Genomic DNA, 15361 nt, shown 5'->3' on the forward strand with positions numbered 1-15361 from the left:
CACTACCACCGCACCTACTCCATCTGCAGAGAGCTCTTTATGTCCTAAAGGTTTCTCTGGCTGAAGTTAGAGCCTCCTCTCCAGGGGCTCTTCCTGTCAGACCCTTGCAGGCCTCTGATTTTTCCCTTCCTGTTTCCTACCATATCTTCACATACTTGTCCACGGAGAGCTGGGCTTCTGAGGTCCCATCAGCTCCTTCTGCCTTTAGCATGTTAGATAAAAGAGAAGCCCCAGGCCCCAGGGACTTAATGAGGGTCAGGTCTCCAATCTCAGCCGACCTCCCTGGTTCTTGCTTCCCTCCTTCCCTCCAGCCAACCTCTCAGCTGGAGGCTGGTGAACTCTGCAGAGCTGGCTCTCCCAGGCTCAGGCCTATGACACTTCTCTTCCTAGAGAGCCATATTCACCCTCAGGACTTTGCTCGAAGGGACAAGATCAATTGCTCTGTCCCTGGAGATTTCCAAGCAATCAGGTTCTCCCTCAGATCGCTCATGTCCCTTTGTCATTGCTGATGGAGGGAGGCACTGCTCTTCTTAGCTGAGGTGGGCCTTGCCTGGATGACACACGAGACATGACTGTTCTCATCCATCTTTGTACCTGGCGCCTGACATATGTTAGCGGATAATCGATGGAGTGCGAGAGAGTGAGTGAATGAACAGAGGTTATGGGGCACACTGAAGATTATAGAAGCAAAATGTTTGATTAGTAAGGATTTAGAAGGGTATTCGAGATGGTCTGGTGCTGTTGGAGTTGAGTAGAGAAAGTGGCCAGACTCCACCTAAGGGGGATGGGAGCAGGTAGAAAGACAGGCATGGAGGGTGTAGGGTAGGAGAGGCTGGGTCATGTCCCGCCTGATTTCAACCTGCTCTATGCTGCTGTATAAATGCATTAGCCTCTCATAACTTCCATATCCTCATCTATGAGGTGCAAAGAGAGTCTAGAGAACTGGCAGAGTCAGCAGATGTGTGTCCCCAAGTCCAGATTGTTTGACCTGGCTCAAGTCAGTGTTTCTCTTTCAGTCCTTCATTCAGACTCCTGCGGACACTTGGGTTCCATCAACTTGAAGCCCTGACCTGGAAGTACAGGCCTCCATCTCCCCTCTGGCCAGCCTTTCAGGGGCCAAGCCTCAGTGTCCCAGGTCTCCTCAAAAGTGTGGACTTGTTCCTATGGTGTAGTTAGCTCATAGTGGAGGGACAAGAAGTGAGCTTCCCATCTCTGAAGGTATGCAAACAGTGGCTAGGCATCTTGGGACACAAGTTTCTGATGGTGATAAAGCCAGGATCCCTTGACAGGCCTTTGGGTCCCTTCTCTCCTTTGCCACACGGGATCTTGACCTAACCCCTGAAGACTGAACCCCCACCTTACGGCAGAAAAATCCAATGGCATGCCCTTTTCCTCCAGCACCCTTCCTAGAATCACCACTGCCCCTCCAGCATGCAATACAAACTCTTGTTCTGGCATTCAAAGCCCCTGTGGTCTGGGCCCGAAACCTCTTACTTAAAGATTGTGTACCCATCGCATGCCCCTGGAACCTTGGCATGTGGCTTCCCACCGCCATGTTCTTCCAGCACTCTGTCTGATACCTTGACCATCACCTCCTCTAAGAAGCCTTCCTTGCTTCCAGGCAGGCTTTTGTGTTTCCTCTGCCCTCTGTGCACACTCTCTTAATTTGTCCCAGTCCTAGATAAGTCTTCTGTGGGCTCCTTCTCCCTCCCCAAACCTGCAGATCCTATCAGCCAGGACTGCTCCCTTTTGAAGAAGGCATCTCTTGAATGACTCTGCAGCCCCGAAGCTTCCTTCATTCTGTCTCACAGTGCAAGGCCCTGGGCCCTGACACTGAGGTCAGGCTCAGTACTCTTTGGGCAGCTGCCTTGTTTTATCTGGCTATTAGAAAAATGGTGCATCGGGCTAGAAGCAGAGCTGCACACCTGTAATCCTGGCACTTAAGAAGCTTAGACAGGCTCCGTTTAAACGTAGTGCAATCAGACTGCACTATGATGGTGCAGACTTTAATCCCAGCACTTGGAAGGCAGAGGCAGTCGGATCTCTATGAGTTTGAGGCCACTCTGGTCTATGTAGCAAATTCCAGAACAGCTTGGGCTACACAGTAAATCCCTGTCTCAAAACAACAAAAATAAATAAACAAATAAAAGTAATTAAATAAAAAGAAGCTGAGCCAGGCACGGTGGTGCACACCTGTAATCCCAGCACTCAGGGAGGCAGAGGCAGGTGGATCTCTGTAAGTTTGAGGTCAGCCTGGTCCACAAAGCCAGTCCAGGACAGCCAAGGCTACACAGAGAAACCCTGTCTCAAAAAAACAAAACAAAACAAAACAAACCAAAAGAAGAAGGAGCTGAAACAGAAGGACCCTGAAATTTGAAACCAGCCTGATCTACACAGTGAGACTACCTCGAAAACACCCCAAACCAACAAAGTCACTCAACTTGGGGAGTTCAGACATTACAGAAAGAGAAATGTGCTGGGTCTGACCACAGTGGCCGCCTCAGGTCACAGTACACCATTGGTTTGGAGGCATCAGCCCCTCTCCATTCCCAGGTGGGAAATTGCACAAGTCTAGGCTGCAAATTAGAGCACTGGGTACCCCCTTAACAGCAGTAATTGATTGCAGCGTGGGCACACCCTAGAAGCTGACCAGTCCATGCCAAAACCTGGGGATCAGGCTGGGCTGCCTGGGGAGAAGTCGTACCAACTCACGTCTCTGGATAGGCGACTTGTCACACAGAACATCTCTGTGAGAGGTGGAGCCACACAGAGTGTCCACCGTTGAGCAAGGTCCTGGTGACACTGTCGGAGCCCCTGAATCCAGGAGAGCCTGGATTTCACAGCCACGAGTCACTCCCTCCCCCAGCAAGCTAGGATGGCCTTTCTGTCACTAGTACTGAAGAGATCCTGAATGAAATGAGTAAAACTTAAATCACAGCCCACCCCTCTCTCCACATCAGAGGGCATCACTACGAATGGCTTCATGACTGTCCTTCCAGATCCAGACACGTATCTGACAGAAGAATGAATACACATATTTTTTCCATAAAAATGGTAAAAGTCATTGGATGTCTAAGTAGGTACCCTGCTCCTCCCTTGGTCCTAGCAAATTCAAGGATCCTGCAACAATGCACGATTAAAAAAAAAAAAATTTTTTTTTTTTTTTTCAGGACAGAGTCTCACCATGTAGCTCTGGCTGTCCTGGAACTCACTATGTGGACTAGGCTGGCCTTGAACTCAGAGATCAATGCACCATTTTTTAAAACTACATTTCTTTACTCGTGTGTGTGCACGTGTATGCATATGTGCACATACAGTGTGTGTGTGTGTTAGTGTGGGGGTCAGAGGACAATCTGTAGGTGCTGGCTGTCTGTCTACCACGCGGCTCCTAAGGATTGAACTCCGGTGCCCAGTATTGGTGGAAAGCACCTCTAGCGACTTGGCCATTTTGACAGCCCCCAGGCTTACCCCACCCCTTTAAATCCCCTATTTTTCCCTCAGCAGTGTGCCAGGGACATGTTTCCATGTCAACAAGGGCAGATCTACAGTGCTGTTTCCACAGTACGGAGGATGCTGTCAGCTGCTGGACGGAATCTATTTAACCGTCTCTCACAGACAGATAATTGGGTAGTTTCTAATTTATCACCGTCATCAAGGGAGGGACGGCTGCTGGTGAAGGAAGCTTGCCTGTGTCGGATTATTCATGACAGAGAGCCCGAGACTGTGGCTTCCCGAGCTGAAGTTGCTCTGCTTGAGATTTAAGGTTCTGAGCCGCCGGAAGCTGTCTTTCCAGGCAGGTTTAGTGGTGTCCCCGGGGCCAACATGTCCCCAACGGCAGCCTTGACTGGTGAGGCAAGTTAGTAGGTCGAGGGGAGCGGCTAAGGTTTTGGGGTGGGGGTGCTGCTGACCTGGGGTCTTGCTGGTCCTGTGCACAAAGCTATGCTGTCATCCTTGGGCCTCATGCCTGGGAGGAGGGAAGAGGCAGCCTGAGGAGACTGGCAGGATGTGACGAGTACACAGTGGCCAAGGCACTGGACACCGGCAATGCCACCTGGTATTATTCTAGTCCTGTCCAGGTCTCCACGCCCTCTCATGCTATCCATCTCTTTGTTTTGAAAAAAAAAAAAAAAAGTTCCAGAGAAGGCAAGTGACTTGCCCAAGGTCACACAGCCAAGAAGGAACAGAAAGGAGCCACAGCCTGATCTGGTTTCCTAGTCCCTCAGGTCTGCATGTACCAGGGGAAGTGCTGGGAACAGCTTCTAGAAACTCACAAATCTAATGAAAATGGCTGGCTGGCCTATAACCTCCTTTAAAAAAGATAACAGGAAAAACCCCCTCCACACTATGAAGTTCTTTCTGCAACAGTAAATTTAGATCCCGGCCCCGTTTTTAACAGCTGCAGCCGGCACTGCTGTACAGCTGCAGTGCTAGTCCCCCGGTGATGGGCAGGTGGCTTGTTCCCAGCTGCCCTGCCACTACCAACAACACTACCCACTGCCCCCCAGCAGGGCTGACCGTGTGCTGTTAGGCAGTCCACGCCACATGGGGGCCCTGAGCTGCTGATCCGCTTCACTGCACTGGTCCCGGCTCCTCTCACTCTATTTACAGGGTGGTTGTGTAAGAGGAGCCCTTCCCCAAGCCCGGGTGCTGTGGGAGGGTACTGATGAGTGTGACTGTTCTCAATAAACCTCCTTGGAATGTAGGGATGCCTCTGGGGCTGGTGCCCAGAGAGAGCGGGCTGCCAGCTTCAGGCCTCACAGAGCCTTCTGCATGCCACGTTCTAGAGCTGTTCCCAGCGCCAGCTGGACCTATTGCTTTGCTTGAGTGTGACTCCAGCCGCGTGCTGGGGTCCTCAGCCCTAGGTCCAGCTTGCTTATACACAGTCCCCAGAAACGGAGAGAGTCTTCTCCTCTCTAGACTTCAGACCCTTCGTCTGCAGGGCAACAATGACAATGCCATTGGGTTGTTCTGAGCTTAACGAGGTACTAGGTTCAGTACATAGCAGGCCTGGAGCAGCGAGTTTCCAGCAGCGGTCTCAACCCCTCTTGGGGTTACGTATCAGATATCCTACCTGTGTATGAGACATGTACATCACAGTTTGTAACAGTAGCAAAATTACAGTTATGAAGTAGCAACAAAAATAATTTTATGGTGGGGGGGTCACTACAGCATGAGGAACTGTATTAAAGAGTTTCAGCATTAGGAAGGTTGAGGACCACTAGGTCAGAGCCTGCTTCCTCTGGATGAGCTCTTTTTACCTTGAATGAGCCTGAGTCTTCCTCAGCCCCTCCCAAGCTGCCCCTTTTGATACCTTGCTTCTATCTGGAGCATTTGTTAAATGACCAAATGCCCTGTACTTGCCCTTGGCAGGGGCCTAGCCCTTCCTGTTGCCCATGTCCACAGATACCTGCCTAGCTTCCCACATCTCAAATGTGCGAGGGGCACAGACCCTGCAAAAGCAAACAGAGGGCCCCTAACTTTCTGGCGCAGCTTCTGAACTCCTCATTGCACTGGAGGCTTGAGCTGACTGGTTTCTCGCCTCACCTCTAAGCCTATGCCAAGCAGCTTTATTTTGTAAGCCTCACTTGCCCCAGTGGGTAAAATAAGAAAATCTGTGAAGATGTGATATGATTTTAAAAAAATTATTAAATGCTGGGGCTGGAGACATGACTCCACAGTTAAGAGCACTGTCTACTCTCCCAGAGGTCCTGAGTTCAATTCCTAGCGACCACACTGTGGCTCACAACCAGCTACACTGGGATCTGATGCCCTCTTCTGGCCTGCAGGTGTACATTCAGTCAGAGCATTCATTATACATAAGATAGATAGATAGATAGACAGACAGACAGACAAGAATTTAAGGTTAAATGCTAGGCTGGGTGTAGCTGGGTGGTGCAGTGTGTGCCTAGCATGTAGGAGCTCCCAGATTCCATCACAGCAAAGTTAAATAAATAAGCCAGGTGTGATGGCACATGACTGTAATCCCAGCATCTGGGAGGCAGAGGCAGGAGGATTTCTTAGTTTGAGGATGGTCTGGTTTATGCAGTGAGTTCCAGGTCAGCCTACATAGAGAGACCCTGTCTCAACATAAGCAAATAAACAAAATGCATGCACACACACACATACTATTTAAAAACAAAGACGAAAATCCTTAGTAAGGAGACTGATGATATCCAATAGGTGTCACTAAATAGTAGCTGTTACTGTTAGAGCTTGATTTTTTTCTTTTTTCCCTTTCTTTCTTTTCTTCTTTCCTTCCTTCTTTCCTTTCTTTCTTCCTTCCTTCCTTCTTCTTTTTTTTTTTTTGTCACTTTACTGTGATGTAAACACTTTGTAAAGAGAAAAGGTTGAATGTGGTAAGTGACCAGAGGCCAAGGCTGTGCCCCACCCCCAGGCCTGCAAACAGAGCTCAGCTGCCCTACAAGCTCCTCGTGTCTTCCAGCTCACAGGTCCTCTTTGACACAGACAGTGGATCTTTTCCCAGACTTTTGTAGTGTTGTTACTATTGTCAGCAAGTGGACAAGACTCAATCAATCCATTGATCAGTACGTGGCTGGCTCCCTGACCTCAATTCCCTGGGCACCCTGTCCTCCCAGCCGCCTCTGCCCAGGCACAGAGGCTCCCTCATGGCTTCCCGCTTCCTTAAATAACCAGCTTGTTAGCGAAATCACAGCAGTAACACCTCCCTCGCGCCACCCCGGCCTCCATCTTTCCACGTGATCCTGACGGCTGCTCTCTGCCAGTGCCAAGGAATCCCTTCTCCGTCACTGGGCCACACACAAGGGGGCTGTGAGCAATGGCAGCTGTGCCTCCAGAATCTGCCCTAGGGCGGAGGAGGCCTCAGAGGCATGCCCATCAGCAGGAGGGGCTAAGCCCTCTGAGCTGATAGGGAGTCGAATTGAGATGCACAAGAGTGCCAGGCATTCACCACAATGCCAGGCATGCGCTAACTGCTCAAGAGATACCCATTGCCTCACAGGCTGGCCCTGAGACACACACTGTCCTCAGGGACACGCGGGCCTGCCTTTGGTAAACCCAGCACGCTGGCCGAAGGCGGAACCCACAGGCAGGCAGTCCCTGCTCTCAGACCACCAAGTCCTTATCAGTTCTGTGGAGACAGCTTCTCAGCCAAACGCAACAGCTGTCTCTGGTTGCTACAGTAGACCGGGGCCGGGAAACCAAGCGGGGTGGGGGGGCGGTACTAATTAGCGGGGCCCCTTTCACAGTTATTAACAACAGGCTGGCACCGCACAAATGTGCAGCGCCTGCTTCTCAAAGACACGCTTCCACATCCATTATTGACAGTGAACTACACGGGTTTTTAGATTATCCTTGAAATTTGCATATTGTGCATATTTACTAGTCTTTTCCCTTCTTATAACCGTATCATCAAGGAAGCTGGCAGCTGATGGCAGATGGGAGAGCTGGAGGCAAGGGGGCTGACATCATGTCGAGGGCCCGTGCAGCAGCTCTCTGGGACCCGAAAGGCTGATGGGCTCCCGGGCAGATCTTCAGCCCAGGGTCCCGTACGGTAGGCTGATAGGCTGAATGGTGGCTGGGGGCCCTTGGTTTTCTTCGCTTGTGAGCCAGACATGTAATACCAGTGGAACCTGGTGAGGGGACTGTGAGAACCGGGAGATGAAGGAGCAGGTGCTGTGGCTGTCCCCCGGGGGCCTGAGGTGGCTGACCCGGATCTGCAGGAAGGATGACAGAGGGACCAGGCCTTCTGAAGGCAGTGTAGGTGTGGAGGGACAGTCAGGGGGCCGGGCCTGGTATCCCACTGTGTGAGCTGAGGCAGGTGGAGGAGTAGGATGAGGAAGAATGCCTTCTTTCGGGCCCTGGCACACTACAGCAGAGTTCCCTGCTCCCCTCCTGAGCCTGTGCTCAACACCTGTTCCAGCCCTGGGTGTGGCATTTGAAATGTGCAGAGCTGGGTTTGCTGTCCACCCTCAGCAAGGGCTTTCCCTCACGGAAGCAGTGCCCTGGGAAATAGGCATCCTCACCATGCCCACCTCCAGAGTTGTCGGAAGGATGGGGTACGCCCAGCTGGTTAAACTGTAATTGTGCCCAGGCAGGAATGCTCTTGTGGAGGTCCCCCTGCCAGCCTGTGGGTGCTGGCAGTGGGAGGGCTGGGCATTCCCCAACGGTGGCAAGCACGGTGGTGGGTGAGGTGCCCAGGCCTGTGGCTGTACTTACCAACCAGGGATCTCCGAGCACAGGAGAAATGGCAGCCGGAAAGTGTGCTGCGGATGACACCTCAGAAGTGGGCGGGGAACTGAAGACTGCCACACACATACCTCCAGTACTCCATCAGAGGCTTGAGCTGGGCCCTGGTCTCACTGGGGGACCACTCGGCTCCAGGCAGGGCACACACCAGCGCCTGCAGGACACAGGAGGAACACTGATTAGCTGGAAATTAGTGCACACCTTGAGACCTCCAGATCAACCCTAGGGAGGGGGCAGGTCACACAGTTGTCATAGAAACCCAAGTGTTTGTGTAACACTATATTTTCCAGAGAACCCTGGCACCCCAGCTCATGGGAGGCCCACGTTGTTTTTAGAGGTAGATTTGCATGTCATGCATATTTACAATGCCTTTCCCACCACCCACAGAATCCCTGCAGCAGCCAGCATCGGGAAGCTTCAGTCCCCAAGTCCTTCCTCAGCTTGCTCCTCCCTCTGGCCCCTCCCTCCTTTTCCACTTCATGAGGGAAGTTAGGAAAGGGACCAAAGGCACACTACTGGGAATTCAAATCTCATGTTGGCCCCCTCACTCACTTCGGGGACAATGGACAGGTGGCTTCCTCTTTCTGGGCCTGAGGCTTTTCTTCTTGTTAAGTGTACTCTCCTGAGAGCTGCTGGGAGGTCTCAAGAGACAAGCAGGTACAAGGTACCGCCTTGAGAAAAATGGGGATTCTAGGCATCTCCAACCCTCGGCAAGCCGGGTCTGCGCTCCTAACCACTCTCCACCTGGCTGTCTGTCAACAGGAAGCAGGCCCTCTGCTGCACACCTGCCCACGAGGCAGCTCGCTGATCCCGAGGCCTCAGAGGATGACCATCTGCCCTCCCATTCTACAGTTCACAAAACTGAGACTTCAAGACCAAGGCAAGATTGGTACCAAGTCCTGGGAAGAGACACGTGGCCCAATCTATCATACAAAGAAGCAGGAAGGGGCAGCTGAGGCTGGGAGACTCACTGTTTTTAACCCTTGTCCCAGGCCTGAGGATGCCCTCCCAAACTGCCCCAGGGTCTGCTCAGAAACGGCACCATCCACAAATCAGCTCGTATAGGGCCACCTGTGCAACAGACTTCATCCCCTTCTTTACAAAGTAAGAAACTGAGGCATGCAGCTCAGCAGGACAGGGAGCAAGAGACCTGATGTGGGTGTCTCCGGGTGCCTCCTTAGAGCCCTGACACTGACCACTGATGAGGATGAGGCCAGGGCAGCGTCTCTAACCCAGACCTCTGGTTCTAGGACAGCTCAGCCCATCTGTCCGAGGAAGAGCATCCCCAGCCAAGAAAAACGGGCAGGACCGGCAAAGGTTGGGTTAGCCGGAAAGAAGACTCAAGAACATTTTCAACGAAAGGACACACACTCAGAAGTATGCACGGGAGACCTCCAGGTACATCATGGGGTGTGAAAACCCACGGCACACTCAATGCTACCACTGGGGAGATGCCGTTCCGACAGCTTATCACCTGGAGCCAAACCCTGCCCCCAGCACTGTGGCTGAAGGCAGAGGTAACAGCAGTGGGGAGCCATCCTGACCTGGAGAGCTCTGAGCCCCCTGGAGCCTCCAGGTTTACCTGCTGACGGAAGGCCGAATGTCCCCCATTTCCTCTTGTCTATGGTGGGTGACAGGCCCTAGGCCCTTGCTGGCTGTGACAAGCAAGTCCTGGATTTCCAACACAGACAACTGGCATACAATGCAAGGGCAAAGTTTCATACAAAAGGCCTCATGCTGCCCAGTGCCACGGACACAGACTGTTGGTCACAGGGGGTTTTGCCTTCATAGAGATGGAAAGTAGAATCAAGTCATGTCAAGGCTGCCAAGGGCTCTGGTGGGGATGAGAGCTGCTGCTTGGGGCGATGGAGAGGCTCTAAATTGGACTGTAATGGACAGACACACACAGCTTGGTGTCCGTCTAACAGGACACTGTCAGTGAGTGAATCATAGGGTGCGTGAGTTATGGCTCAGTAATTCTATTAACACCATCCCAATCCTTCGAAAACAACACAATAGAACTTCCGGGTGGCCATCCACAATCTGGGAGCCCGAGGCCTCCTCAGGGAAAACCCACAGAAGCCCTCTCTCCCAGAGATCTGTGGGCTTCCGGAAAGCCACTGGACCCCTAACTGGTTGGGCTTACACTGGTCCCAGGACCCCTTGGATGCCACCACAGTGAAGCACGGTCACCTCACCCACTGGCGCCAGCACTCAGCATGGCCCTTGGCATCTCGTGGGCCCTTACTAACTCAATGTTGAAGCAGAATGACAAACTTTAGTGTGCACCTGGTTCTAGGTTGAGGCTCCACTCCCTTCCAACCTTGTGAGCCTGAGACAGTCACGTCACTGCAGTGAGTCTCAATTCCTGCCCCCAAAGGGAGCCAGGATTAACAGGGATAATGGAGCGGACAAATGCTTCGTGAAACATCGCTCCCGCAGCTACCTGACTCCACGGGACCTTGCCTTCCAGCCCCTGATGCCCAGGCTCTGATGTCATTCTTGACCCCTCTCCCTTCCCATGTCTAGGCTGAGCCGCTGCACTGGACCCGCAGCTATGCATCAGGAAGATGGACGGCTGCACCTGAGTTTACGTAACCTCCAGCTCCTGCCTGGACTGTCCATGCTGGCTCTGGATTCCTCGTTGTTTGGGTTTTGTTGTTGTTTTGTTTTGTTTTTTAAATTCTTGCTCCCAGCACAGAAGTCAGAGTTGTCAGGTTAGAACTCAAGGCTGGGGGTTGGAGAGATGGTTCAGAGGTTAAGAGCACTGGCTGCTCTTCCAGAGTTCCTGGGTTCAATTCCCGGCAACCACAAGGTGGCTCACAACCATCTATAATGGGATCTGATGCCCTCTTCTGACCTGCAGACACACATGCAGATAAAGCACTCATACATAAAACAAAAAACAATCTTAGAAGAAGAAGACTTCAAGTCGGATCTTACTCCTCCTAGGCTCTAAAATGTCCAGGGCTTTACCTCACCTCCTGCCCCAAGCCTACTGGCCTTCATGCTTCCGTTAGACACACCAGGCATGCGCTTGCCTCACAGCCTTTGCCATGCTCTCCCTCCGCCCAGATGTCCTCAAGCCTTACTCTCTCACTTGCTGCACAACCTTTCTGGCACTGACTGCTTGACTGAGTGAGTGGGCCAGGCCTCCATGCACACTGGTCAATGGCGGGCACTACAGCCCCACAGTGAAAATTTTAAAAATTCATTTCAGTTTTATTTCAGTTTTGCCCACAGACATCTGTGCTTATGGGCTTGGAAGCTATAATACATTGCTTGTTTTTTTTCCAATAATTTTCTTTTGATAATTCCTCTGACAGTGTGAAGAAAAGGCTCCTAAACATGTTTAAATCTCTTATGACAATACTTTTCCAAATCTATGTGGTAAACTGCTACTTTTCTTTTTTTTTTTTTTTCCTTTATGTTATTGTTATTTATTACAATTTACCCACTTGAGAATTTTCAGGTAAAGAGCAGAGGCTCAACGTAAAACGCCAGGTGCTCAGTTATGAAGCTGAGTGGCCCTGGGCAAGGGTCTTCATACTTTGTTTTGTTTTGACACAAGATCTCACTGTGTAACTCTGACTGGCCTGGGACTTGCCTTATACACCAGATTGGCCTTGAACTCAAAAAGTTTGGCTTGTCTCTGCCTCCCTAGTGTTGGGCTTAAAGGGGTGGCCAGGTGGACTTAAAGTGCCCAGTCTTCTGGGCAAATTTCTTCTCTGTTGGTATCTAAGATGAGGGTAGCTCAAAGTCCCCACTCAGGCTCAGCAGAATACCAATGGTGTCACTCCTGGTCGTCCCCTTGAACATCCCTAGCGTCCAAGCTTTAGTGGTCAAGCTTGTGGGCTTGCCAGTCTCTGCAGTGTCATCACCAAGACAGGACCTGCAGCTTGTTGGCCCCTCCCACAAGATGGCCCGCCCCATCCCAAGGCAGAGTTCCGTGAGTTCCCTGGGTCACACACACAGTGCAGCTGGCCTTTGAAGCTGAGCTCTGGGTTTTTCCTGCTTCCCTCTCACAAGGCCTGACATTTCTTTCCAGCCCACCTTGCCCCTCAGAGGTCCTATGGCAACTGTGGGCTGCCCCATGCCCACCTCACATGCTCAGTGAGTAAAAGGCCTGAGATGCTCTTCCCCAGACTCTTACTTCCCCTATCATCCTCTTGCCTGGTCACCCTTCTGGGCTGCCACCAGGGACTCTTCTGCCCCTTCTCCTCATCTCTCATCTTTTACATAAAAACTCTGCCTGTGTCTTGAAGACTCCTGCACATCTTTCAAATGAGCCCGTCCCTAGTGGCACCTTGTGGGACCAGTACCTCCTTGGCCCCACTGCCAACCTGCACCTACTTCTGTGGAAGGATCCTTTCAAGACACGAGTCGAATGGGGCTTGTATTACAGCTGGAAGGGCAAATCCTCAGTAGCTGAAGGTCATAGGGAGTAGGGCCTTCTGACAGGAGTCGGATGGGCTGCCTCCAAAGCTGTTGGCTTTGCCACCCTGTGCTTTAAGCACCATTTGTTGTCCAAAAAGCCAATTTGTAAAACAGATTTATATAGGAGCTTTTAGCTCAATAAACTTGAAATGGGAAAGTGGTTTCTAAAAGCAGCAGCCTCCTGTCCCAGGCTCTCCTCGGCTGGCCTGGCCTGCCTCCACAAGAGGCTTCCTGTGTCCCCAGGTCCTCTCACTCAACACCAAGGCCTACTGGACTGCACAATTCAGTGACACACACATTGACCTCCCAAGTCTCCTCCTCACCTCAAACCCTAAGCTCTTCAGCCCGGTCCACAAAGCCCTTCTCCCAGCTGCCTCCTGGCCTTGCCTCAGGCTCCTTAGGATGTATCTGAATGCCCAATCCTTTCCATCCCTCCCTGCTGTCCACTCCTCCCCATGATAACACCTCTCCTGTCCCTACTGTCGTCTCCCTCAGAGCACTGAGACACAAGTCATGTGGCCACCACTCACCACCAAGCTACCTGCTCTTCATCTACTCACAGCCAGCCCTCAAGGCCACCACTAATAACTAAAACCCTCCTTCACTGGACATAATGGTATACAAACTGACAGGGATCCCATCCTTGGTCTCACGATTCTCACTCAAGAGCTGGACTGTGACAAAAGAACCCCGTGTGGCCACGGGGCTGACGAGGCACAGACATAAGGAGGCCTGGGGTATAGGGTGGAGGTAGAACTTGACCAGGCAGAGGGCAGGATGGAAGGGTCCACTGTGGCTGACCCCAGAGGAACCTGGGGGATCAAGCATGAACTCTGGAGCCACACGCCCCATGGTCAGGTCCCAGCCCCACCGGTGGCCCTTGACCTTGGAGGGATAACCTTAGTGGTAATGTTGTGCAGGCAATCAGCTGGCCTGCCGACATCCTGCGTCACTACCCGCATCCTATGACATCATCTGGGCCAGGGGCTTCAAATATAACCCGTCTGCTGCTCCCACTCACTCACTCTCTCTGCTCTCTCAGCTTCGGCTTCTCTCCCAGTGGCCCCTTACCATGCCCCTCTCTCTTCTCCTATGCTCCCCCATCGTCTCTCTTTGTCTCTTCTGCTTCCCCCAAATAAATCTCTTCATATTTAGATCTGTTGAATGCATGGCTTTTTTTTAAAAATATATCATAACACTTAGTTTCCCTCTGTGAAATGGGAATACCTCTTACTTAGGTCTGATGTGACAGCCACAGGAGCCATGCAGATGAATTCATTCTTAGCACAGTGGCTGCTCTCGTCCTCCTCATCTTCCAGGGAAGAGACACCCTGAGACTCCCAGTGCACTCCCAAACCTCAGAGAGTACTGAGCTGTGTGTGCCCCGTGCTTTGTCCTGTCCACACACCTGTGACAAAGCTTCACTTAGAAGCACGCAGAGTAGAAACTGATAACAATAACTGCTGATAAGGTAGAATTATAACAATATGTGATAATAAACGGTATGCAAATGCACTTTCTCCCTCTCTCAAAATATCTTATTGTACTGAAGGTCTTGACAGTCTCAGCACACAACTGGAGTGGCTAGGACAGCTATGAAGAACTGAGAACACCCACCAGTCAGCTGGCAGCAGTGGAACGTTTTGCCCAGATAAGGCGCCACTGAGCTTTCGGTGCTAACTCCACACTCAGTGCCTGGTAGGGCTTGGTTGTGTCTGTGTAGGATGCAGTGGGCTGGCCAGAGCCCAGGACTGGGCAGAGAGGCCAGCTCCAGCCCTAAACCCGGTCCTTATCCTTCCTTGTCTCCTGCTCTGCACTAGTCTTACCCCTGGCCATAGCCCCAGACCTACTGCCAGCTGCTGTGAGATCCTACCACCACTCCTGATTTGGAGAAGCAGAGGCAGTTTCCCCAAACTGGATCTGGGAGCTAGAGCCAGTGAGGGAGGTTCCCCTCCGAGCACCTGATCTGGATGCCTGTCATCTCTCATGGCTGCAAAGCCAGGGCTGTCAGCACTCACAGCAGATCCTGACACGTGTCACCAGTCCAGAGGCCCCTGCTTCCTCCTCTGCCCCTCACAGCTCTGCAGGCTGCTACTCACCCGGTTTGCAGTGAAGGGCAGTGCGTGGCCTCGGGCTGCATGGTGACTGCCTGGGCAGGAGCAAATGCTGGTGAACCACACTTGCGCCCCAGACCCCTCTCCAGAGCTGGACATGGACCCCTTGATTAAATTCTTTAGGTCCTACGGATGCACGCCTTCCACGTATGGAGGACCTTGTGTATGACATAAATACACAATGCTGTTCACACAGGGCTACAGAGCACTGGGCTCACAGAACTGGATCTATCTGATAGCAGCACATGGCTCACTGCTGTCCTGCTGGCTTGGGACCGGGTGCCCTTTGGCACCACAGCCTCAGACCCCATTTCCAGGGTGCTCACAATTCACTAAACACACCTTGCTAGAAAGCCACACTGCGAACCCTTGGCTGGCTTTCAAACCCGAAGCTAGGTCACACCCTCCACTGAGCTGTTTATCTACAGCCCAAGGTCACTCAAGAAACAGCTGGCAGCCTTCTGCCTTGGGCCAGATGTAGACAAGAGCCAGCCATGACTGTCTTTGTTCTCACTGAACAGTGTGGGAGTGGGGGTGTGCACCTACAGTGATGTTCAAGATAAGTGCGTGGTCTAAAGGGGTCA

General features: G+C 52.0%; 1 protein-coding gene across 2 annotated transcripts in view; it reads right to left on the bottom strand.

Moving 5' to 3' along the window:
- Positions 1-15361, bottom strand: part of Dlgap4 (DLG associated protein 4) — a 148043-nt gene that overhangs the window by 89083 nt on the left and 43599 nt on the right. For both annotated transcript variants that reach the window (XM_055602198.1, XM_055602199.1), the window contains exon 2: positions 8197-8380. The gene's annotated coding sequence lies outside the window, so the exon portion shown is untranslated. The remainder of the gene's footprint in view (positions 1-8196; positions 8381-15361) is intronic.

This window comes from Psammomys obesus, unplaced genomic scaffold, assembly GCF_907164565.1.
Source record: "Psammomys obesus unplaced genomic scaffold, mPsaObe1.curated_primary_1811, whole genome shotgun sequence".
Classification (NCBI taxonomy): domain Eukaryota; kingdom Metazoa; phylum Chordata; class Mammalia; order Rodentia; family Muridae; genus Psammomys; species Psammomys obesus.